The following is a 25372-nucleotide window of genomic DNA, read 5'->3' on the forward strand; positions in this document are numbered from 1 at the left end:
GTGCATTGAATCGTGAAAGCAGAAGAGTGGTCCAAGAAGGTGGAAATTCGAAATGAAGATGGAACATCATTAGCTACTCCTCTTGCGTTCATTATGTGATTCAGAATACCTAGGAAATGCAAAAGGAAAAAGAACATTTGTGTTTTTCCGACGAAATTTGGAAAAATCAATATGGCATTGTTTTATAAAGCTTGGAACTGTGGTACGAGGAAATGGGAGGGATTTACCTTCTTCAAAGGATCGAAACGTGAGCGGCTTTAGCTGTAGGCTATAAGCGACTGTACTCAGATCGATTTGTCGACGTTCCACGCAGGGCCAGGATCAAATGGGAATTGAAATGAAACTGAGGGAAGTATATCATACATAATAATTTATATACAGGGACGATCAAAAGATTCACCGTTTTTGGAAGTAATAACGTTAACAGGGAAATACTTTTAAATTATACGTGAAATGGAAAATCCACGTTCACGTGATTTTTATTCCATCGAATCAAATTAAGTAAGCATTCGATATTATTAAGAAAGGAGAAATGCTGAATTCTGTATTTGATATTATTTCTCATAACATTCACGACATGTACTTAAAGAATATTCGTAATATTTAATTAGCGGTTTTCTTAAATATTGAAATTTGGACGAAGAATTCGGTAGCACAAAGTATCTGTTTTTAATACGTTCTCCCATACTTATCGAGAAATACCTTCGTTTTAAACTTTTCGGTATTATCTCCCTCAATCTGCGGGTGCTCTAGTGCACGACTATCTGCGGCGGTTCGAGTAGCCGGGGATGAGTGAGCGGTCCTGTGTGCGTGTATGCGGACAACCCCTATTTTACCTTCATATAATTGGAGATTAGCTCTATAATTCCATTACCTATTTAGATTTATCGTTTGATAGCACGATTACTTATTTTGCAGAGTAGTGGATTATTTTCTTTGGAACAAATTGATTTGGAACATAATATACGAAATATTAGATAATTAGGATTATTTTTTTGCATTCTTCAATAGGGAGTAAATTTCTAGGAAAATGTTTCGGTTTATATAGAAAAATTAAATCAGTCGTGGTACATTGACGTCCAAATTATCCAGATAACTGCATGATACAGCTAAATGGATAATTGAATTATACCGCTAATCTTATTATCGAATTGTCTGCTTCGTTTGATGAGAGGGAAACTCATGAAAAAATACCTTTCTTCTTTTTAAAATAAGAGAAGTGATGTACGTAGAAACGCCCACTTATTCCCGTCCACTCGAGCTGCACTTGAAAAGCGCGCACGGAGAGGAACAACAATCCATCGTTTAATATCATGGTGCTTGACGATAGGTACGAGGGAAGGTTTTGCGTACGCACAGATCGTTAAATTCCGATCAATACTCGTTAACAGGGAAATTTGTAGACATGAAGGATCATATATTTTTGCAAAAAAGAGCAAAATTTTGTCCTTTATAATTTTTCACGATGTCTATGATAAATGTTGAATCAATTCTTTTCTACTACTCGAAGTTTCAATACGAAGTGAGCTCAGCTTTGAAAATCTCTTTCCTGAGTTTTATGAATACTTGTTTACTTCATCAAATATCACTATATCGTACGAGGCATACTCATGTACTATTACAAACAAATCCTTTTCATCGCTCTCTTTAAGCAGGCTGGATAAGCATCCAGATCGTTGTGAACGTACTTCTTCTTCATAAAACCGATTGTTTTCGTACGTCCTCGTAATTTGATTATTTCGTTAGTAACGAATTCAATTGTTCTCTCGGAGGTGAAATACGTGAAAGAGAAGGTAATATTAGGTGAGAAAGAAATACGAAGAAAGATATTGTCCGAATACAAGTTTTTTATCATTATGCAATAACGAAAATGAATTTTTCGATAACTTGAGCAATATTCATTTGTTTACAAGAAAAGAAGGTAATATTTGGAAAAAATGTTTTCAAGCAAAATGGAAGTAGATATAACTTCCGAACATGAGAAATGCTTTCACCACAGTCTGAGCTCTTCTCTGATCCGCTGAAGGAGGGTTGTAAGAAGAACTTGTATATATAGTGATATTTGATGAAGCAAACAACCGATCCTAAAACTGGAGAAAGAGATTGTCAAAGCTGAAACGAGTTCTTATTAAAACTTGTAGTAGTATAAATAGGTCCCTCGACTAATTAATCAAAAAACCAGGAAAGTATTATTTTTTTGTTATGTATCATTTCGTGATTTCGTAAAATGCAATTATCTCCATTTTATTTATTTATCTATTTTTTTTTTCTTCTTTTTTTCTTTCTTTCTTTCTTTTATTAAGAGAAAGGCAAAGTGCCCAAATACGCACAAGTCTCATGATATAAGATATAAGTAGTGAAGAAGAATGTCAGATAGGCATTCATACAGTCACGTTAGAAAAAATAAATATGAATTCGGAAGAATACAACAGTAGGGATAGTTATATCATCTAGCAAGGAAACGAAGAGATCTCATTGATGAAAGTGATGAAAATGTTGTAAGAGAATTGCTTGAAAACTAATCATAGATTTCGTAAAAACTAATAAGTACTTTTAAAATATATACTCTGATGTGAGTCGTTGGACCACGTCTGCGCCAATAAAGTTCCATCGATTTGTTGAGAGGTAACGACCGAAAGGACTCAGTGTAGAAATGATTATTACGTTATACGCACATTAATTGCTTACTCGGACGGAAAGGTCGAAAATGAAGTTAATTAAGGGGAAATGAACTTCTCTTTTATTATTGAACAAATATCTTTGAATTCGACATGTTACTTTTCTCTCTTTTTTTTTTCTCTCTTTCTTTACACTTTATAATCTGAAATAAACTAATGAATGTTGTCTATTAATTTTGTTTTTATTTGTTTGCTTAAAATTGACTATCAATAAGAATTAATTTCTCCTTTTTTTTAGCTCTTGAAACTATCATTTCTTTTCGTTTATTACTCGATAATAAGGTATACAGATTCAGAGAAAATCTTTCGCCATATTCATTTCTTTTTTTTTTCGTTGTATCATCTTTTTCTCTATTACGTATCTCATTTGAATGCGCTTTACGCAAGCCAATTTAAATTTCCTGTTAAAATTTCCCGAAAGGGCTAAAAATTCGGAAAAATATACGGGTTGGGAGGAAATGAATTTCTCGATCAATTCCTTTTAATTCGACATAATATCATTCGTTTGAATAGCCGTACGACTAGACGAAATATATCTTTTCCAAATGATCTATAGATGAGGAGCTTTAGCTAGAGGGAATAATCGATTCGAATCGAAACGGCCGTTGAGGGGATGTCCGTTGACATTGCATGTGGAACATAAATCAAAGTAGAATTGAGATGGAATTGAGAAAAGTTTATCTTTATGGTATATTCTATATTTAGTAAAATATATTTTATATAGTAAAATAATATTTGTAATTCCCAAATGCATTATTCAAATGATTTATGTTCTCAGTAAGCGTATAATATAACATTGATATGATGCATCGCCTAACATAGTAGAAATCTATCTTACTTTTCGACTTACCGATCGACATGGCTCAAAGCATAAATTATAAATGTTTTAGGAAGATAGCCTTGCCATGAAATAATCTTTCCTTCTCAATAGAATCTTCTGATTCTACTTTCTTGGTAATGTCAATATTCTCTTTACGAAAAATAAATAAATTTGAATAACCAAATACCAAAAAAAGGTCACTCCCCCAAAAGGGGATAGACATAATTAGATATTACAAAGTAAAATGATCGAAAGGATATGAATATGCAGAATGATTCATAGGAGGAAACAAAGGCAGAGAAATAATCAAAAAGAAAAGTATCATAATAATAAAAAAAAATTATTATCTACGATAGTTTGGATTTAATAATAAAAAGAGTAGAAAAAATGAGTAGGAAAAATAGTAGAAATAAATTTATTAAATATTTTAATCTATCGCGTTAAATCTATCTATATATTAATCTATCGTATTTATTGGAATGCATTACAAGATGTTGATCCTCAATCTTGTAGGCTTCAATATAAATTCTCGCAAGACTCAAATGAAAGAAAATCCAAAATAATATATAAGCCCCCGATCAGCCGCGATAATCGAATGTGCATCATACGTATCAATTTAAACAAGATGCTCTCATATTTGAATTTTTTTATTTCGATCCATCAACCTGAATGTTTAGTCAAGGGTAATTTTTTTATACAGTCAGTTGCAAAAGACGTAATTATTAATAGAAGGAAATAGAACTATCTTCGTTAGTCATTTTTAAGTTCATTGCATATTGTTTTTCATTTGAGTCTTCCTAGAATTTGCATAGATGCCTACAAGATTGAGGATCAACATCTTGTAATGCATTCCAATGATTACGATAGATTGATATATAGATTAGATATTTATGACAAGTTTTCTTCTTTTACAACACTTCATTGCTTTTTGTTTCTATTAGTAGAAAATTATATAAAATAAAATATAATATAATTATAATTATATAAAGAAGTTTCCTTTATAATACACGGACGTATATATCATTAGGATCACAAGTGTTACAGTTCTCTGGTTTTATGCAACTTGATATGGGAAACCAATTTCTATGGCCATTGTCTCCAAAGCAATAAGAATATGGTACGATCAAATTAGAAATTTAAAGCAGAATTTTCACAAATTTTTCTATTATAATTATTACTCGCCGCTAATCAAGAAAATGAAAAATTACTTACAGCAGATTGCCAGGAATAGAATATACTCGTCGTAGTCATTAATATTCCCCTTAAATGGTTCCTTGAATTATGTGCTCGACTCTCCTGGACGTGTATATTTCTATCCTCTTGATATTTTATTCTGTTAAACACACTTCAGAGTTTTCTGAAAATAACAAAAATGTTCAATTAATCTTTTATTATATTTTCTCAGCATCCTAATTATTTATTTAAAAATTAGGATCCATATTCAGAATTTTATTTTTATCAGAAAAAATGTCAGAATCTCCTTAAAACATTCTGAAATGAACTTTCGTTTCAAGCAAATGGATGAAAAATAAAAACTAATTGGTTTGATCGCAAAAGCAAACGAAACCGGTTCGGTTGCGGATATGTGTCTCTCGTAGACAACTCGTCTCTACGTTCGTCTCTTTGTATTCTTATCATGGACTCATGCATCTCTATTCTAATTGATTAGCTGCCCGGCAAACAAGCAATTACTAGTTTCAGACAAGTATTAAAGAGGGATATTAATGGCTACGACGAGTATATTCTATTCCTGGCAAACCACTTAGTTTGTTGGACTCGTCAACAGGTAGTATCATTGAGACAGGAAATACGGAATAATTTCGCGAAATATCAAGCACATGTGCAACAGTTGGCTCCATATACGATTATCCGATTGGTTCGTATAAATGTCTAAAATGAAGTATCCTAATTCCGATAATCCTAATTACGCTTTCTCCTCGGTTTAATTTTAAACAATAATTCAAAATTATGCAACAAGTAAAATATCAATCACTGGTAAAATATAATATCTAATAATAGTAAAAATAAGTTAACCATAGCATGAAAAAATAGTAAGAAACTACGCAATTTTTTATAATCTACTATAAAACAATATATCGTAGTATTGGATATGAACTTGTATAAAATAGGGCATAACATAACGTTACTAATATAAACTCATAGACACATATATAAAATTATCCTATTGTCTATAACATACAATATAAAGAACACAATCTGATGAAAATGAATCTTCGCGTTAGTTATTCAGAAATTTAAATAAGGTGCAACTTATCAAGAACATAAAGAAAAATACTAGCGAATCCCATTATCGAATCCAGTTATGCAGCCAATGTTCAGGTACTACGGTTTATATACTAATCATCTTTTCTTTCTTAGAGTTTTGTCTGGACACGATGTTGCCTCGATTAAAAATAAATTACTCCCAGTTTTGTCGATTAGCTTTTAATTTTTTCCTTTTTTTTTTCGTTGAATTTTGTCTACATATTCGGAAGAAGTAAATATTTATCAAAAATTGAATTTCTGATGATGCATCCTAAACAAATATATGAAAATATGAATTCAATACCAACTGATTCACTTTCCTAGTACACACTCGTTCGCTTCTTTTCTTCTTGAATTTAAATTTCTTTTTTCACTTTCTTATCTTTCAATTTTCTTTTTCAACTTACATCTATTTATATCCATCTTAATTTAAGAAAGGGCAAGGATAATTCACGAAATAATAAATAAATATATAAATAAATAAGTTCGTAGATGGCCTTCATTACGTATAACATAAGTAAGTCATTGTAAAATTGATATACGTTTCTGAATGGAATTTTCTTTATTCTTTTCAGTCGAAAGGCGAATTCGATACATCCGTTATTACATATATGTATCGACTTATATCTACATATATGTACACTTGTGTATCTATGTATTTTACAATGCCTTACTTATGCTATATATTTTATAGGCCAATTACGAACTTATTTACTTATCTATTTATCTATTCTTTCGTCAATTATATGTGCCATTTTAAAAATTAAGAAGGATATAAATAGATGTAAGTTGATAAAGGAAATTGAAAGATAAGAAAGTGAAAAAAGAAATTTAAATTAAAGAAGAATAGAAACGAACGAGTGTGTACTAGAAAAGTGAATCAGTTGATATCGAATTCATATTTTCATATATTTGTTTAGGATGCATCGTTAGAAATTCAATTTTTGATAAATATTTACTACTTAGACACGATGTTGCCTCGATTAAAAATAAATTGCTTCAAGTTTTGTCGATTAGCTTTTAATTTTTTTCTTTTTTTTCGTTGAATTTTGTCTTCATATTCGGAAGAAGTAAATGTTTATCAAAAATTGAGTTTCTAATGATGCATTCTAAACCAATATATGAAAATATGAATTCCATATCAACTGATTCACTTTCCTAGTACACACTCGTTCGCTTCTTTTCTTCCGTAATTTAAATTTCTTTTTTCACTTTCTTATCTTTCTATTTTCTTTTTCAACTTACATCTATTTATATCCTTCTTAATTTTTAAAATGTCACATATAATCGACGAGATAATAGATAAATAGATAAGTAAATAAGTTCGTAATTGGCCTATAAAATATATAGCATAAGTAAGGCATTGTAAAATACATAGATACACAAGTGTACATATATGTAGATATAAGTCGATACATATATGTAATAATGAATGTATCGAATTCGCCTTTCGACTGAAAAGAATAAAGAAAATTCCATTCAGAAACGTAGTAGATAAAAGAGAAAATATATACATTAATTTTAAACAGAATGTAATGAACTTACTAAGTAATAGGGAATATAATTGTGCTTCCATTTGTAATTAGAACTTTTAGAACTATTTGTAAGAAAACAGGTAGTACTTAATGAGGCATTACGATTCATAGATTGAAACACACTTTTATAACAACCCTATAGTTAGAAAAACATGGAATCATGTATCTCTATTCTAATTGGTTAACTGACCGGCAAAGAAGCAATATAACTGGTTTCAGACATGCAACTCAACTGATATGTTTGACTCGTCAATCGATAGTATCACCGAAATACCAAATACGGAAAAATATCACGAAATATCCAACACGTGTGCAACAGTTGGATCCATAAACGATTATTCGATTGGTTCGTATAAAAGTCTAAAAAGAAATACCCGAAAACCCTAATTACGCTTCCTTTTCAGTTTAATTTTATACCATAATTCAAAATTATGCAACAAGTAAAATATCAATCACTGGTAAAATATAGTAACTAATAATAATAAAGATCAGTTAACCATAGCATGAAAAAATAGTAAGAAACTATGCAATTTTCTATAATCTACCATAAAACATATTATCGTAGTATTGGAATTGAACTTGTATAAAATAGGGCATAACATAACGACAGTAATATAAACTCATAGATAGATATAAAAAATTATACTATTGTGTATAGCATGCAATGTGGAACAGAATCTTATGATAATGGATCCTCGCATTAAATATTATAAAATTCAAGTATGATTCTACTTATCAAGAACTTGAAAAATGTATCGGGTGATTCCCAAAATCGATTTCAAATATGCGGCCAATTTTCAGATACTACGGTTTGTATGCTAAACATCTTTTCTTTCTTGGAGTTTCGTCGCTTTGGACTCTTTACCGTATCGATTAAATGTTAATTGCTCTAAGTTTCGTCGAATAGCTTTTAGTTTCTTGTTTTTCTGTTAAATCTTGTCTCCATATTTAGAAGAAGCACGTATTTATCAAAAATGGAGGATCCATCTATGCCAATATAAACAAATATAGGAAAATATGAAATTGAGAATGAGTCCACTTACCTAGTACATATAAGCTTGCTTCTTTTCTCGATGTCTCTTTTCTTCTTTAATATTAACTTGATTTTTTATTTTGACTTATTTTTCAATTTTCTCTTTAATTTTACATCCGTGGTTTACTGATGTTCGTATGACATATATGTATACACATATGTGTATATATATACATATATATATATATATATGTATATATATTTTACAACGCATTGCTTATGTTATACGTATTGAAGGCAAATTATGAGCTTATTTATTTATACATTTATCTATATCCATATGATTCTCAGAAATATATAAAGAGTATATCAGTTTATAGACAAATATATAAATAAATATAGATATGAACATTGGACTTTAATACGTACAAAGTACACAGTGCGGTGAAATATATATATATATATATGTGTGTGTGTGTGTGTATATGCATGTATTTACGTATATATCGAATCAGTCTACCATCTGAAAAGAATAGAGAAAATTTCATTCATAAATTTCATTCAAAAGAAAAGAGAAAATATATAAACTAATTTTTAACAGAATGTAATGAACTTACCAAGTACTAGCACAAATAGTTTTAACTCCATTAATAATTACGCCTTGCAGGACTATCTGTAAGAAAACAATTAGTACTTAATAATGCATTACGATTGATAGATCGAAACACAGTTTTACAACAAGCCGATAATTAGAAAAGGAGACTCAAATATTAACATTCCAAGGGATATTTATATTATTCCAAACAATTCACTAAGCTTTAGTTCAAATAACGCAAATTATAGTATTTCCTCTGGTTAATATTATACAATAATATACCCAAGACAAATTGCTAGATATAATATATAGTGCAAGAAGATAATAAACTATACATCTTTCTATAGTATATTATAAAACGGTATATCGTAGTATTGAACACAAAATTGTATAAAATATAGTATAATGCGTTAATATTAAGTAGCATAAAATTTAAATAGGATTTCACTAACCGATAGCGCGTTTTTTATAACCTTCCAGATAAGTAACATTATCGCGATGGACAGGAACTTACATATTATTCTAAATCGTCCCTCTCTTGAAACCTCCAGGAAGTTGCTTGTAGGACGATTCGAAACAGAATAAATAGTTTATTCAACTTCCGCGGACGGCTCCTAACATCTTTTATATTGACTCGAGCATGCGCTGTTTCGTTTAATCCCCTCTTTTTCATATATTCACGATCCCCAATTATCTCTTCACAATGTTACCAACAATTTTGGATCGATATTACCGTAAAAGGAAGATTTCTGTTTGCTTTTATCTCTGTTTTCTCTTCTTGATTCTGTTTTCTCCATTTGATTCCCCATGTGATTCTCCATACTCGTATCTTTTCGATCATTTCACGATGTAAAAATCGAATTGCGTTTATCTACTTTCAGTTGAGGAAAATTTTTTTGGCATTTTATTTTTCATTTTTTGGCATTTTATTTTTGCATTTAATTTATTTGGCATTTAATTATTCATATTTATTTATTTTGTGCGAAGAGAATGTTGACATTACCAAGAAAGTAGAATTCAGAATATTGTATTTAAAAGGAATGGTAATCTCAGGGAAAATCTCTTCCTACAATATTTATAACTGATGATTTGTGCGATGTAAATCGGTTGACCGAATAACGATGGCTAGAAAGGAGTATAATAGATCTTTACTATGTTGGGGGAAATATTATGTAAATGTTTATTATATGTACGCTTATTGAGATATTTAATCATCCGAGTAAAACATTAGGAAAATGCTGAATAAATTAGAAATATTATGTTACTAGATATATAATGATGTCGTTGCTATACTGAGTTATACGTAATGAGAAATGAACGATTCGATTAAGGTAACATTTTCCGAGGAACTAATTAGTTTGGAATATATGAAATATCAGATAATTGGCAGTATAAGTGGATCGTTCTTTGAAATTTTCCTGTCGGGAATTAATTTTTCGGAAAAAGTATTCCTTCGTATGAAAGAACTAAATTAGTTGTGGTACATCGATCTGCTAATTAATTAATGCAGCTAAATAGCTAATTGAAGTACACTGCTAATCGTATTATCGCATTGGCTGCTTAGTTTAATAAGAGGAGAACGAACGACAAAATACCTTTCTTCTTTTGAAAAAATACCTTTCTTCTTTCGAAAAAATACCTTTCGTCAAAATAAGCGAGGAGATATACGCACGCACACCCACAGAACCGCGGACATATTCCCACTTACATGCTCTAGCGCGGATGAGAGAATATAAGAGCATCAGTGTGTGGAGAAAGATAATAACAAATTGTTTAACACGAACGTACACGACGATACGTATGGAAGAACGTAACGCATACATGCATTTTCATTAAATCTCAATCGTAAGATATTTGCGCTACGTAATAATTTAGTTCGTCCAAATACCTATATTTCTGAAAAACGTACATTATACATTATTTTTAAGTACATGACGTGAATATTCTGACAAATAATTTGGAACATTGAACCAAACACTTCTTCTCTTTTTAATTATATTGAATAATAATATAAACTGACGGTATAACGATGACACGGTGAGATAAACGTACTCTACATATTAACGCATAATTTAAAAGCGTGTCCGGGCTAACGTTATTATCCCGAAGAACAATGAATACTTTGATCGTATACACAGCTTTGATCATTTTCAATGATAAAGCTGCCTGAGTACCATTTCAGTTCCATTTGAATCCAGATTCCCTTTGCAACGGCAAACAAACCTACGATAAATCTTTCCCATAACACTCCATTATATCCTCTATCTAAAGCCACTTACCTTTGAATCCTTTCAATAACGTATATTCCATATCCTCGTATCACCATATGAATGAAGCTTTGTAATACAGCGCTATTTTAATTGACGATTACCTTGAGGCAATACTTTGAGGATCGTCGTCAACACCATTATAAATGTTTGTCCTCTTCTTCCTCTTCTTCCTTGTTAATTGCAACCACGTAACGAAGACGCTATGGAACATAATTATGCGGATCACGTTTGTAAAGGAAATGCCTTCCTTTCGAACCCAGCACGTTGATTATTACTACAGCTAAGAAATAGCAAATATGTTTAGGAAACCGTCGATAATCGTTGATAGTAAAATGCCGCCGATCGTTATTATATAATTCAGTGTCCGCACATAAGATATATGGATATGTATTTTTCTGTTCTTCCTTTTTTTAAATTCGAGTTATAATATAAAGCGGCATGTCATTGCCTAAAAACTGTAACAAGGATCTAAAAATATTAAAGCACAATCTTTTTAGATGATAACACTGGAGAACAACTTCGAACGTCAATTTCTTGACATTCCATAATAGATGATGAATATGTTTTTGACGTAGGATTCTTTGAAAATATTCTCTTATAAATGTATTTGTTCCTGTAAGGTACTATATATTAGGATCATAATAAAAAAGCAGGTACACCTCGTTCTGGTCACTTTGCACACCATATTATTTGTATTATGACCAAAGAAGATATTGTTTACATGAACAACATCTTTGGCTGATTTTGTCACATAGGAATTAAAAATATGTATATTAACGCCCGCAAGATATTTTTGTTATGAGAGAATATTAATAAGAGAATTAATTTCGTTTCATGGAATGTGAATATTTGGTAGGGTGAGATCAATAAAAATAAAGCAGAAGCATTTGTAACGATATTCTGTTATGGAATATGGATATGGTAGTAAAACAGAGATCATAATATGTCAAATTAAAAGAGATCGTTAGAGAAGTCTTAATTAATTTCATCTTCTAGCTTTTCGTCTGTGAAAGCAATAAAGATGCATAGAATGTAAAAACTCTGTTTGTTCGGCACCCTCTCGGATGTTATCTGTCAGCAAATAGATGGTAATTTTTTGCGTAATCGTGGTCCATTGACTTACGTAATATAATATATCGTGACCGTGGAACTAACGGATATATTGTAATGATCTTTAATTTATATGAATTTGTAGATATTGAAAAGCATATTTCATTACAAAATATTATCCCTTATAATTTTCTACGATATCTGTGATAAGCTTTGCAGGATTTTCATCCTTATCATCATCTATGAAATTTTTCCTGTTTTCATATTCGGTGGTATCACTATCACTGTTACCGTTCTTTTCTGGATTTATACTTGTCTTTTTGAAATTGCTCTTCACTATTTATATCTTATATCATGTAATGTAGTCGTGTTTGTAGACTTTGTCATTGTCCTAATAAAAAAAAAAAAAATGAGTAAATGAATGCGTTGAAAATTTCTTTCTACCTCTAATTGTATGTTACGAAACGACCAAACGATATATACCCAAAGAATATTATTTTTCTGATTTTCGGACTGATTAGTCCAGGGATCTACTTATCTACTCGAAGCTTCATTACGGACTGGTGTCAGCTTTAAAAATCTCTTACTCCAGTTTTAGGATCGGTTGTTTACTTTATCAAATTACCTAACGAACAGAGAAAGAACATTGTTAGCTAGAGAATTGAAATTTAGGAAGTTTAGGAATGATTCTCGTCTATAGAAATCACTCCTTCGTTAACTTTTCAAAGAATATCATGTAAGTGAATACCATATATTTACATACTAAAAATAATTGCTATCTGTATATAATTCAGACGTCCTAAAGAATATTTTCACAACCTATCAATCTGTTAGTACGATTTCAATATTCTCACTATTTCTTCTCCGGGAGAACCTCACACTTATTTAATGAATCTCGAGGAATCATTGTTTCCATCGCAACATTCGTTTATATCATCGCTATTGGATAAATTTATAAGTGGCCATTTGTATACAATTTATTACATAATTCCAATTATATATTATAGAAATGAAAATAATTCTCTTTACCCATACCATTTTAATTATTAATTAAAATGCGTTTAGAAGAAGCCGCTGTACGATTTAAAAGGAATCATCTGATATATTTCTGGTAATTATACAATTAAAATGAATGAATGTGTATCAGAAGTCTTAACTAATCTACGAATTTTTAATTATTTCGGAGATATACGAGACGAAACGGAGGAGAAAGCAGTTACTATAGACCAGAAATATTGCAATGGAGCCTAATTGATTGCTAGTTGTAATTCCTTCCAAAGAAGATACACAAACTTCAATTACGCTCAATGTGATAATTAAACATTCGACGTCCCAAGTGACATACATTTACATTGTCAGTTCCTGTTCTTCCGTACATTCGACGATACGTCCAACAGGGATAGTGAAAACGCCCGACCATCAATCCAAATAGGATACGTGAACATTTTCCTCTGTAGCCTTATATCTAAATTGTAAATCAATCAATGGTGTGTTTATCGAGTGGTAAGATATCTTCATTATTTAATATAAAATCTATACCATAGGTATATTTTCTAATAATTTAATGAATTTTTACATAGATTTTATGAAGGCGACGAAAGTATTTCTATTTCTAAGAGAATTCTTTTCAAATCTTTCACGTGATATGAAACCCAAGTTGGCGAGAGAAGCATGGTGTATGGAGACAACGTGACGCCATTGCTAGCGCATTATTATACCAATCATCGATCTTGATATTGGATTTTAATAAACGAGATGAGATATAAGTAACTTGTCACGTATATTATCCAATTTTCCATATAATTTGATTCGTATATCTCTAAAATAGATCCAAATTCGTAGATTAGTTAAGACTTATCGAAGTCATTCGTTCATTTCAATCATATAACTATCGAAATTAAATCAGATGAAGCCTTTTAAATGCTACAGCAACTACTCCTAAACGCAACAAAATAATAATTAAAATGTTATGAATCAACAGAATCAATTTCATTTTTATAATATAGAAATGAAATTTTCTACTAAATCTAATCGTGTTTAAACCGTTTGTATTACTTGTAAAGCTGTTCTCTGGGACGTATAATAGCTAGGGATTATTTCGCGTATGACACACATTTGCGTATTACTGGATCGAAAATCACAGAAGGAATGACTTCCCCTGGCGAAGTTAATCTCATGTCGTCCCGTGAGACCAAGCTTTCTAGATTCTAATTCTCTAACTAGAACGCATGGGGATAAAAAATTTCCCCTTTTCTATAATTATGTAATTATATATACTTTATTATGTTATTATATATACTCTTTGTTCAAAGGAAATTATCTCATGTATCTTGGAATATCCTAATGAGAATCTTATATATATCTTATAATAGAATCTAATAATAATTCGTCTCTTTTTTAATTAAAATAAGCACATAAAACTGTAATTACTTGTAATATAATTAATTATTATAATAATAATTATTGTAATTATCAAGACTAATTCCTATGAAATTAATCGGATATTCATATACGAAATTCGCAATGTTTCTTCTTTCGTAAGTCCAACTTATACTTAAAAATAGTATTCTAATATTATTAGTTACTAATGGTATCACAATTTTCGTACCATGTAAATACTACGTAATTCTTATCGTCAACAATTCTGTCGTAAGAAAATTTTTTCGTCGAAATTTATATCTACTTCCACATTACTTGAAAACATTTTCTCGAAATATTACGATCTTTTTTTTGTAAACAAATGCATATTGCTCCAATTATCGAAGAATTCATTTCTGTTATTATACAATAATAAAAAACATGTATTCGGAGAAAATCTTTCGTCATATTTCTTTGCTTCCTAATATTACTTTCTTACCTTTCACGTATTTTCCCTCCAAGAGAACCACACAATTAGTTAATCAAGAAATGGTCAAATTACCAGGATATATGAAAAGAATATCAGTCGGTTTTACAAAAAAGAAGTACGGTCACAACGGTCCGAGGGCTTCTCTGCAATGGCACGCGAATACGCCTCGTACGATGCAGTGATATTTGATGGAGTAAACAAGCAATCATAAAACTGAGGAGAGATTTTCGAAGCTAAACTCACTTCGCATTGAAACTTCTAGTGGAATAGATAGATAACTGGACTAATAAGTCAAAAAATCAGAAAAGTAATATTCTTTTGGTTTATATCCTTTCGTAATTTCGTAATATACAATTTGAGACTACCAATCCGTTTACTTACTTATTTCTTTTATTTATTAAGAGAATGGCAAAATTTCCAAACACGAGTGAGTTTCGTATCATAAGTAATACCGAAGAGGAATTTCAAGTAGACATTTATACGATTAGAAAAAATGAATATTAATAGGGAAGAAAACGAGAGAAGTGATAGTGATGACATCAAGCAAAAAAAACGGAGAGATCTCATATATACTGCGAGGGATGATAATATGGAAAGAGAATTCATTCAACATTTATCATAGACATCGTAAAAAATTATAAAGGACAAAATTATGATTTTGAATAGGCGCACATAGAATCTAACACTGTTATAATTTTCCTGCAGCTTAGTAAAGATCTATTATACTTCTTTCTAGCCATCGTAATTCGGTCAATAGATTTCAATTCGGTCAATGTCAACATTCTCTTCGCACAAAATAAATAAATATGAATAATTAAATGTCAAAAAAATTTTCCTACTCGGGAAGTAGATAAACGCAATTCGATTTTTACATAGTGAATCACATGTGGAATCAAATGGGGAAAAAAGAATCAAAAAGAAAAAAAAGAAATAAAAGCAAAAAGGAAAGTTCCCGTAAACGGTAGTATCGATCCAAAATTATTGCTAACATTATGAAGAGATAATCGGGGATATTAGCTTCGTGAATATATAGAAAAGAGAAGGTTAAACGAAACAGCGCATGCTCGAGTCGATATAAGAGATGTTGCTAGCCATCCGCGGAAGTTGAATAAACCGTTTATTCCGTTTCGAATCGTGCTACCAGCAAGTTCCTGCGAGTGTCCAAATAATATTCCAAACAGAAACGAATCAGAATAATATATAAGCTCCTGACCAGTGAAAATAGTGGATAGTATCTAGAAGATTCTGCAGAACACACTATCGGTTAGTAAAATGTTATTTGAATTTTATACCGTTTAATATTAACGTTTTATACTGTATTTTATACAATTTTGTGTTCAATGCTATACTGCTTATATTATACTATACTTTATAATATACCATCATATGGTTTTATAATATACTATAGAAAGTTGTATATCTTATTATTATTTTACACTATATATTACACCGTGCAGTTTTCTTGGGTATATTATTGTATAATATTATACAGAGAAAGTATTATAATTCGAGTTATTTGAACGAAAATTTAGTGAAATATTTGGAATAATATAAATATCACTTGGAATGTTAAATTTGAGACTCCTTTTCTAATTATCGGATTGTTATAAAAGGGTGTTTCGATCTATGAATCGTAATGCTTCATTAAGTACTACTTGTTTTTTTACAGATAGTTGTAAATGTTCTGATTATCAATGGAAGCACAATTATATTCCCTATTACTTAGTAAGTTCATTACTTTCTGTTTAAAATTAATTTAAATATTTTCTCTTTTATCTACAACGTTTCTTAATGGAATTTTCTCTATTCTTTTCAGTCGAAAGGAACATTCGATACATCCATTATTTCATATATGTATCGATTTATATTTATATATATGTTCACTTATCCATCTGTTTTTTCTATAATGCCTTACTTACGATGTATATATTAGAGGCAAACTACGAGCGCATATATTTATATTTTTATCTATTATTTCGTAAATTATCTGCGCTGTCTTATTAATTAAGAAGGAAGTAAATAGATGTAAGTTGAAAAAGAAAATTGAAAGATAAGAAAGTGAAAATAGATATTTAAATTCAAGAAAAAAAGAAGCGAACGAGTGTGTATTAGGAAAGTGGATCAGTTGATATCGAATTCACATTTTCATATATTTGTTTAGGATACATCATTTGTAATCAAATTATTGATAAACATTTACTTCTTCGGAATATGAAGACAAAATTGGCGAAAAAAAAGAAAATAATTAAAAGTTAATCGAAAACTTGGAATAATTTATTTTTAATCGAGGCAACATCGTGTCCAGACCAAACTTTAAGAAAGAAAAGATAATTAACAATTAAACCGTAGTACCTGAACATTGGCTGCATATTTGGATTCGATAATGGGATTCGCTAATAATATTCATTATTTTCTTGGTAAGTTGCATCTTATTTAAATTTTATAGTATCTAACGCGAAGATTAATTTTCATAAGATTTTGTTCTGTATATTGCATGCTATGGACAATAGGTTAATTTTATATCCTATCTATAAGTTATATTAGAGACGCTACGTTATGCATTATTTTATACAACTTCATATCCAATACTACGATATATTGTTTTATAGTAGATTATAGAAAATTGCGTAGTTTCTTATTATTTCTTCATGCTATAGTTAACTTATTTTTATTATTATTAGATACTATATTTTACGTGTGAATTATCTTTTACTTGTTGCATAATTTTGAATTATTGTGTAATATTAAACCGAGGAGAAAGGCTAATTAGGGGTTATCGGAATTAGGATATTTCTTTTTAGACATTTATACGATCCAATCGTATAATCGTATATAGAGCCAACTGTTGCGCATCTGTTTGCTATTCCGTGATATTATTCCGTATTTGCTATTTCAATGATACTACCTGTTGAAGAGTCTAACAAACTAGGTGAATTGCTTGTCTGAAACTAGTAATTGCTTGTTTGCCGGTCAGCTAATCAATTAGAATAGAGATTCATGATTCCATGATAAGAATACAAAGAGACGAACGTAGAGACGACGTGTCTTCCGGAGACACATATCCGCAACCGAACCGATTTCCTTTACTTTTGCGATGAGACCTATTAGTTTTCGTTTTCAATTATTATACTATCAGTTTGCGTGAATCTAAAGTTCATTTCAGAATGTTTTAAGGAGATTCTGACATTTTTTCTGATAAAAATAAAATTTTGAAAATGGACTCAAATTTTTGCATAAATAATTTGGACGCTGATTAGGTATATTAAAAGATTAATTGAATATTTTTTATATTTTCGGAAGACTGAAGTATGTTTAACAAAAAAAGATATTTAAGGCATCAAAATTTTTTCAGGATCAATATTTATTAATGTCAATATGAAAATCATTCCATTGTAATAGTTCCAATAGAACTATTCGGAAGGAGTAAATTAAAAATATTTGAATGTTCATATATGTGATATATACTATTGATATTATCGTTATTGACATCAGTATTCATATAATGGAGCTTCTCGGAAAAATTAGTAAGACAGATCTATCGAAATAATTATATCGATCTTCGTTTATATCAGTATATGTGTACGTACTTATTTCTAATTTTTGTTCGTAGATGATTGTGATAATTGTTCCTTTTCACGTAGTAATTGTTTCACACGATCGAATCGACGGAGGAAATATAGAAATTTGCATAAAGAGAAATAGAAGGAAAAAGGTTTTTGATGCGGTGTTACCACAGATTGTTGAAAGTTGATATTCTATATGCAAGTCGAAAAGAGTCAATTGCAGAACAGAAGGAAATTATTAGAGAAAAATAATAATGGCTGCTATATACATCCATTCCTGGCAAACTACTGTAAGTAATTTTTCATTTTCTTCATTAACGAGTAATAATTATAATAATAAAATTTGTGAAAATTCTGCTTTAGTTTTCTAATTGGATCATTTTGTAGTCTCACTGATATGGAGACAATGATCACAGCGATTGGCTTCCCATATCATGTTGCATAAAACCAGAGAACTTTAACACTTTTGATCCTAATGGTGCATACGTTGGTGTTTTATTAAGGAAACTTAGTAAAATATTTGCAATAATATAAAAACACGTTTGGATGTTAACATTTAACAGTCTCCTATTTTAATTAATTAGGGTTATTACAAAAGTGTATTTCATTCGATCAATAGCGATAGGATACTACGTCTTAAGAGTTATCATGAATTGTACCTTCCAAAATCTTTAATAATAATAATTTGCTTAATTACGTTTATTCATAGAGGGAGGCACAGCCATTTTCGCTAATTCATTACATTTTTTTACAATTACCTTAAAGAAAAACTTATTCAATTTTTTCTTATGTACACGTAGGTGAATGTAATTTTCTTCATTCTTTGCAGGCGGCAGCGAAAGAACTTCGATGTTTATTCGTCGGAGTACAAAAAACTGATCTGGTAACTCGCAATCTAAAAGTCCAAGTCATTCATTTGTTGATTTTACACGCTACCAACAACTGCCATTTTTAAATTTAAGTCTAATAGAAAATAAATTAAAATTGTTTGATATACCGTCTGTGTTCCATAGCATGTAATGTTTAGCGAAATCTACTATTGCTTAAACAGTGAATAGTTTAACTCGTCGTACATTTATATCGTTTAAATGAGTTTAAAATTATCAAAAGTATTAAGTTTGAAGTTTTCACCTTTAAAAAGTGAGAGCGAAGCGTCAGTCATTCCAATGTTCGTTTTTATTGGCATCACACGCAGCTACGAAACTCAGATGCAAGTATTCCAATATGAAAATCATAAATTATTTACATTTTAGCTTAAAATTATTTTATGTTATTCGCGCGTTACGATATTCGTAATGTTTAAGCGAATATACTATCGTTTAAATATTACGGTTATGAAAATAATTCAAAGGGTTAAAAAGTGCAAAGGGTTAAAAAGAAAAATAATTGTTACAAAGTAGCCTGAAAAAAAAAGCAAACAAATATGTATTCAGAAAGTATTACAATTTCATATTCTCTATGTTTGCGGTATATGTAAACTGGATTTTTGATTTATATTTACTTTTCTCTTAATTTTTCAGAAATTCTCTCAAAAATTTATTAATCCTGCTCGGAAGAAAGATAAATAAGCATAAATTTTCATTTCTTGAATGAATTCTGAATACCTATTTATTTGCTTTTTTCTTTTGTTCTTTTCTTTTTAATTAAAATTCCTTTTTTTAATTTATTTTATGGTTTAATTTTCTTTTTAATCGTAAATTGATTTACATACTTAGAGATGCATACGCCGAGATAAATAGTTTATCATAATATATTAAATATATATGTTGACAATTATATTAATATGTATGTATACAAATGTATTTAATTGTTATACTATTATGTTATATGTGTGTTTGTGTGTGTATGTTTAAACACACATACACATAAAGTCTGTATATAAGAATAAGTGTTATACGAAATTATCGCTAATGTAAATTTTAACAGTATGTAATAAACTTAAAGGCAACTACAAAAATAGCTCTACATCCCTGTATTATTAATTACGTTTTACGCAACTGACTGTAGAAAAAAAATTATCCTTGACAAATGCATTCAGATTGATAGATCGAAACAAAAAAAAATAGTAATATGATTTATTTTAACGAAAGCATCTTGTTTAAAGTGATATGTACCATAGAAATATCATTATGCCGCCTGATCGGGGGCTTATGTATTCTTTTGGATTTTCCCTCTCTTGAATCTTCCAAGAACTTGCATGGAAGACTACTAGATTCAGTACCAACATCTTTAATCCGTTTCAATGAATACAATAAATTCAAGTATCAAATCAAGGTTTTCCTATCATTTATTTCTGTCATTATTTTTCATTCATTATCGAGATATTATGTCATCCACGGTTATCTCATTACAATGCTGCCAATAATTTTGAAACGAAACTATCGTAAATGGTGAATTTTTTTTTGTTTTTTCGTTCTTTTCTCTTTTTGAGTCCATCTCTGCTTTTGATTCCTCCTATCGATCATCCTCCATAACTATATCTTTTCGATTATTTTACTTTGTAAAAATTTAATTTTGCTTATCTCCTTTTTGGGGAGTGAATATTTTTTCGCATTTATTTATTGATATTTATTTATTTTTCGTGAAAAACACAATGACATTGCCTAGACAATAGGATTCAGAAGATTCTATTCAGAAGGAAAGATTATTTCATGGAGAGCTATTTCCTATAACATTTATAAATTATGCTTAGCGCCACGTCGATCAGTTAGTCGAGTAACGATAAATAAAAAAAAGTATGATAGATCTCTATAACGTTAGGCACTCTATTATATCAGTATTATATTATATCTGTGCTTATCGAGAAATGAAATCATTCGGATAATGCATTCGCAAAATACAAATATTATTTTACTAGAAATACAATAAAATCACTGCTACACTCGGTTATACGTAATAAATAATAAATGATTGCAGAAATATAATTTTTTCATAAGAACTAACTAGTTTAGGGCATAACATACGCCATATAGCGCAATACAATATACGCAACCTTGTATATAGTGCATAATTAGCTCATTCTTTTGTTCTTCGCTCGGAAATAAATTTTCAGAAAAATCTACTCGCTCGTATGAAAGAATTGAATCAGTTACGTGGTGCATTGCTTTGCAAAAGACTTAACTGGCTAGTTAAATGATGCAGTTAAATAATAATAATAAAGTAATTGAATTATATAGCTTATCGTATTATTCAATTGTCTAGTCGCTTTGTTGAGAGGAAAACAAATTAGAAAATTCCTTTTCTTTTTCTTTTTTTTTTTGAAAATGAGACAACAGGTGTGCGTACACACGCACACAAGACCGCGCACTCATTCCCGGCCACTTGACTTGCGCAGATAAGCGCGCACCACATCACACGCAGATGGAGAGAGATAACGAAGGTTTAAAACGACGGTACTCGACGATAAGTAAGGGAGAAAATAATAGGTATATTCTCTATCATTAAATCCCTATTGAAACGTATCAACAGGGTAATTCGCGCTACGCAGCAAATTACTTCGTCCAAATCGCAATATTGTTTATATCAGTACATAGCCATGTACTTATTTACAATTTTTTGTTCGTGGATGATAGTGATAATTGTTCCTTGTCACGTAATAATTGTTCCACACGATCGAATCGATAAAGGAAGTACGAAAATTTACATAAAGACAAAATAGAAAGCGAAGGATTTATGCTTCATTGTGTACTATGCACCTCTCGGCAACTACCCAAAATATCTTGAATAAATTTAAATCTTGTAAAGAATAATAATGCTTTACTTTCAAGGAATAAAGAGGGTAGAAATGATATAAAGTGTTAAACGGATATTTCCTTTTATTCGCAAGATTTAGTTTCCGATGCGATGTTACCACACACATTGCGAAAAGTTGATGTTCCTTACATACACATCGAAAAGAGTCGAGCGCAGAATTCAAGAAATCATTACAGAAAAATATTAATGGCTACTATGTACATCTATTCCTAGCTTAATTACGTTTACTCATAGAGAGAGATACAAATATTTTCGTTAGTTCATTACATTTTTTTACAATTACCTTAAAGAAAAACTTATATAATATATTTTCTTATATACACCTACGTGAATGTAACTTTCATTCTTTGCGGGTGGCAGCGAGAGAGCTTCGATGTTTATTCGTCGGAGTACAAAGGAAAACTAATTCGGTAACCGTCCAAACTAATCATTTATTGACTGTACATGTTGCCAACAACGGCCATTTCAAAATTCGAGTCCAACAGAGAATAAATAAAAATTATCTGATATTCCGTCGGTGTTTCGTGGCGTGTAATGTTTAACGGAATCTACTACTGCTTAAATAGTGGATAGTTTAACTCGTCGTACATTTATATCGTTTAAATGAGTTTAAAATTATCAAAAGTATTAAGTTTGAAGTTTTCACCTTTAAAAAGTGAGGGTAACCGTCAAAGTCATTCCAATGTTCGTTTTTATTGACATTACACGCAGCGATGAAACTCAGATGCAACTATTCCAATATGAAAATCATAAATTATTTAAATTTTAGCTGAAAATTATTTTATGTTATTCGCACGTTACGATCTTCGTAATGTTTAAGCGAATATACTATCGTTTAAATATTACGATTATGAAAATAATTCATTTGTCGATTCTATTATATCTAAAACATTAACTTGAAATATTATAATTATTACTATAATAATAATAATATTCAGTTTATCAAAAATCAAGCAAAAGCATATCAATTCTTCGTTCTTTCGGTAAAAAGATGAAAAGCACAGAATGATTTCTATTTTGATATTATTCCGTATTTACCTTTTATACTCGGCGTCCTTTCGAACGTTTGGTAGCAGCAACAGGGCGGTATTAACGTCGCACAAACGTGGTATATAGTGTAACATATTACATAGTCTCACTTTGGTACACCAAGGAATATATGTAGTGGTATTTGTTTTATCTGAATTTATATAGATCGAGGAACAAATTTCTTGCAAAAGAAATCAAAATTCTATGAAAACAAATGATTCTGATCTTAATTCTTATTTTCAAAATGAGACAACATGTGTCCGTTCACACGCAGATAGAAAGACACACGTATTCCCGTCCACATGTCAGTGCACAAAAGCGTACACAAGAGCACACGTGCATGGAGAGAGGCAATAACAAATCTTTTAATCCGAGAGTAATTAACGATACGTACATGCATTTTCAGTAAGACCCAATCAAAACTTACTAACAAGAGAGTTGGGATTACACAGCAAATTAATTCGTTCAAATTTCGATATTACTAAAAAACGTACACTAAGTATTATAAATATTTTTCTAGTACATATCGTGAATACTATATGAAGAATAATTTGAAACACTGAACTCAAAATTTCTTCTATTGGGATATACTACTCAATTTAAATTGATGAAATAACTATGACGTAAACATGGCCTTAACATTTCTCGTATAATTTAAAAATATTCTCGGGCTAGTATTGTTATCTGGAAAAGCGGTGAGTCTTTATATCGTTCTCGTAGGTTTACTTATGATAGATGATAAACTTTCAGTTCCATCTTAATTTCACTTTGATTCATGTTCCACATGGAACGTCTGACAATCCTTCAACGGTCCTTTCGACTTGAACCTAGCTAAAACTCCCCATCCATGGATTCTTTGAAAAAGGTGTATTCATGAAAAAGGTCTAATCGTACCACTATTCGAACGAATAATGTTACGTCGAATTAAAAGGGATTGGTCGAGAAATTCGTTTCCTCCGAACACATATCCTTTTCGGCCGATTAACAAAAAATTTTAATCGACCTGCGTAAAGCGCATTCAAATGAAATACGTAGAGAAAAAGACGATGTAACGGAAAAAAAATGAATATGGAGAAAGATTCTCTCTGAATTCATATTCCTTATTATTGCGTAATACAGGAAAAGAAATGATAGTTTCAAGAGATAAACAAAGGATAAATTAATTCTTATTGATAGTCATTTTTAAGTAGATAAATAAAAAAAATTAATTGTCAATAGTCAATATTCTTTAATTAATTTCAAATTATAAGCTGTGAAGGAAAAAGAAAAAAAAAAAGAAAAAAAAAGTAATATGCCGAATTAAAAGATATTGTTCCTTAATAAAAGAGAATCTCAATACCCCTTAATTAATTTCATTTTCGACCTTTCCGTTCGTCTGAGCAATTAATGTGCGTAAAACGTAATAACCATAACTGCCCTGAACCCTTTCGGACGTTAGCTCTCAGCAAATCGATGGTACTTTATCGAGCAAACGTAGTTCACATCTGAAAATATATATCATAATTTTAAAAGCACATAATGTATTATAGAGATGCTTGGTTTATATGAATTCGTAGATATTAAAGAACATATTTTGTTATAAACAGACCAAAATTTTATCCTTTATTATTTTCTACGAAATCTATGATAAGTTTTGAAGAAAATTTTTTACATTTGCATCTCTTTCATCGATGAGATCTCTTGTTTTTTTGCTAGATGATATAACTATCACTTCTATCGTTTTCTTCCGGATTAATATTTATTTTTTCTAACGTGGCTGTATAAACGCCTATTTGAAATTCTTATTCACCGCTTATATCTTATATCATGAGACGTGTGCGTATTTGGACATCTAGCCGATCTTCTAATAAAAAAAAAAACAAATATGGAGATAATTGCATTTTACGAAATCACGGAATGATACATAATAATAACATAATACTTTCCTAGTTTTCTGACTAATTATTCGAGGGATCTATTTATACTACTCGAAGCTTCAGTACGAACTGATTTC

General features: G+C 30.2%; 3 long non-coding RNA genes across 6 annotated transcripts in view; 2 read left to right on the top strand and 1 right to left on the bottom strand.

Moving 5' to 3' along the window:
- Window positions 1-14934, top strand: part of LOC127070153 (uncharacterized) — a 64229-nt gene extending 49295 nt beyond the window's left edge. The window contains exons 9-10 of one of the 2 annotated variants that reach the window (XR_007784248.1): window positions 2-13689; window positions 13767-14934. This is a non-coding gene — a long non-coding RNA (uncharacterized LOC127070153). Of the gene's footprint in view, window position 1; window positions 13690-13766 lie in introns of those variants that run through there. The other variant, XR_007784249.1, reaches the window with a different exon arrangement.
- A 197-nt stretch (window positions 14935-15131) lies between these two features.
- Window positions 15132-20116, top strand: LOC127070217 (uncharacterized). 3 transcript variants are annotated; one of them, XR_007784365.1, is made up of 4 exons: window positions 15132-16297; window positions 16704-16759; window positions 16851-18887; window positions 19427-20116. It is a non-coding gene; the product is annotated as an uncharacterized LOC127070217 (long non-coding RNA). The 3 variants fall into 3 exon arrangements; XR_007784364.1 differs by having other exon boundaries at window positions 16851-17059; window positions 17196-20116; XR_007784363.1 differs by having other exon boundaries at window positions 16851-20116.
- A 2278-nt stretch (window positions 20117-22394) lies between these two features.
- The window catches only part of LOC127070105 (uncharacterized), an 83686-nt gene continuing 80708 nt past the window's right edge, over window positions 22395-25372 (bottom strand). Inside the window, exon 7 of the long non-coding RNA XR_007784096.1 lies at window positions 22395-24863. This is a non-coding gene — a long non-coding RNA (uncharacterized LOC127070105). The remainder of the gene's footprint in view (window positions 24864-25372) is intronic.

The sequence above is a fragment of the Vespula vulgaris genome, chromosome 17 (assembly GCF_905475345.1).
Source record: "Vespula vulgaris chromosome 17, iyVesVulg1.1, whole genome shotgun sequence".
Classification (NCBI taxonomy): domain Eukaryota; kingdom Metazoa; phylum Arthropoda; class Insecta; order Hymenoptera; family Vespidae; genus Vespula; species Vespula vulgaris.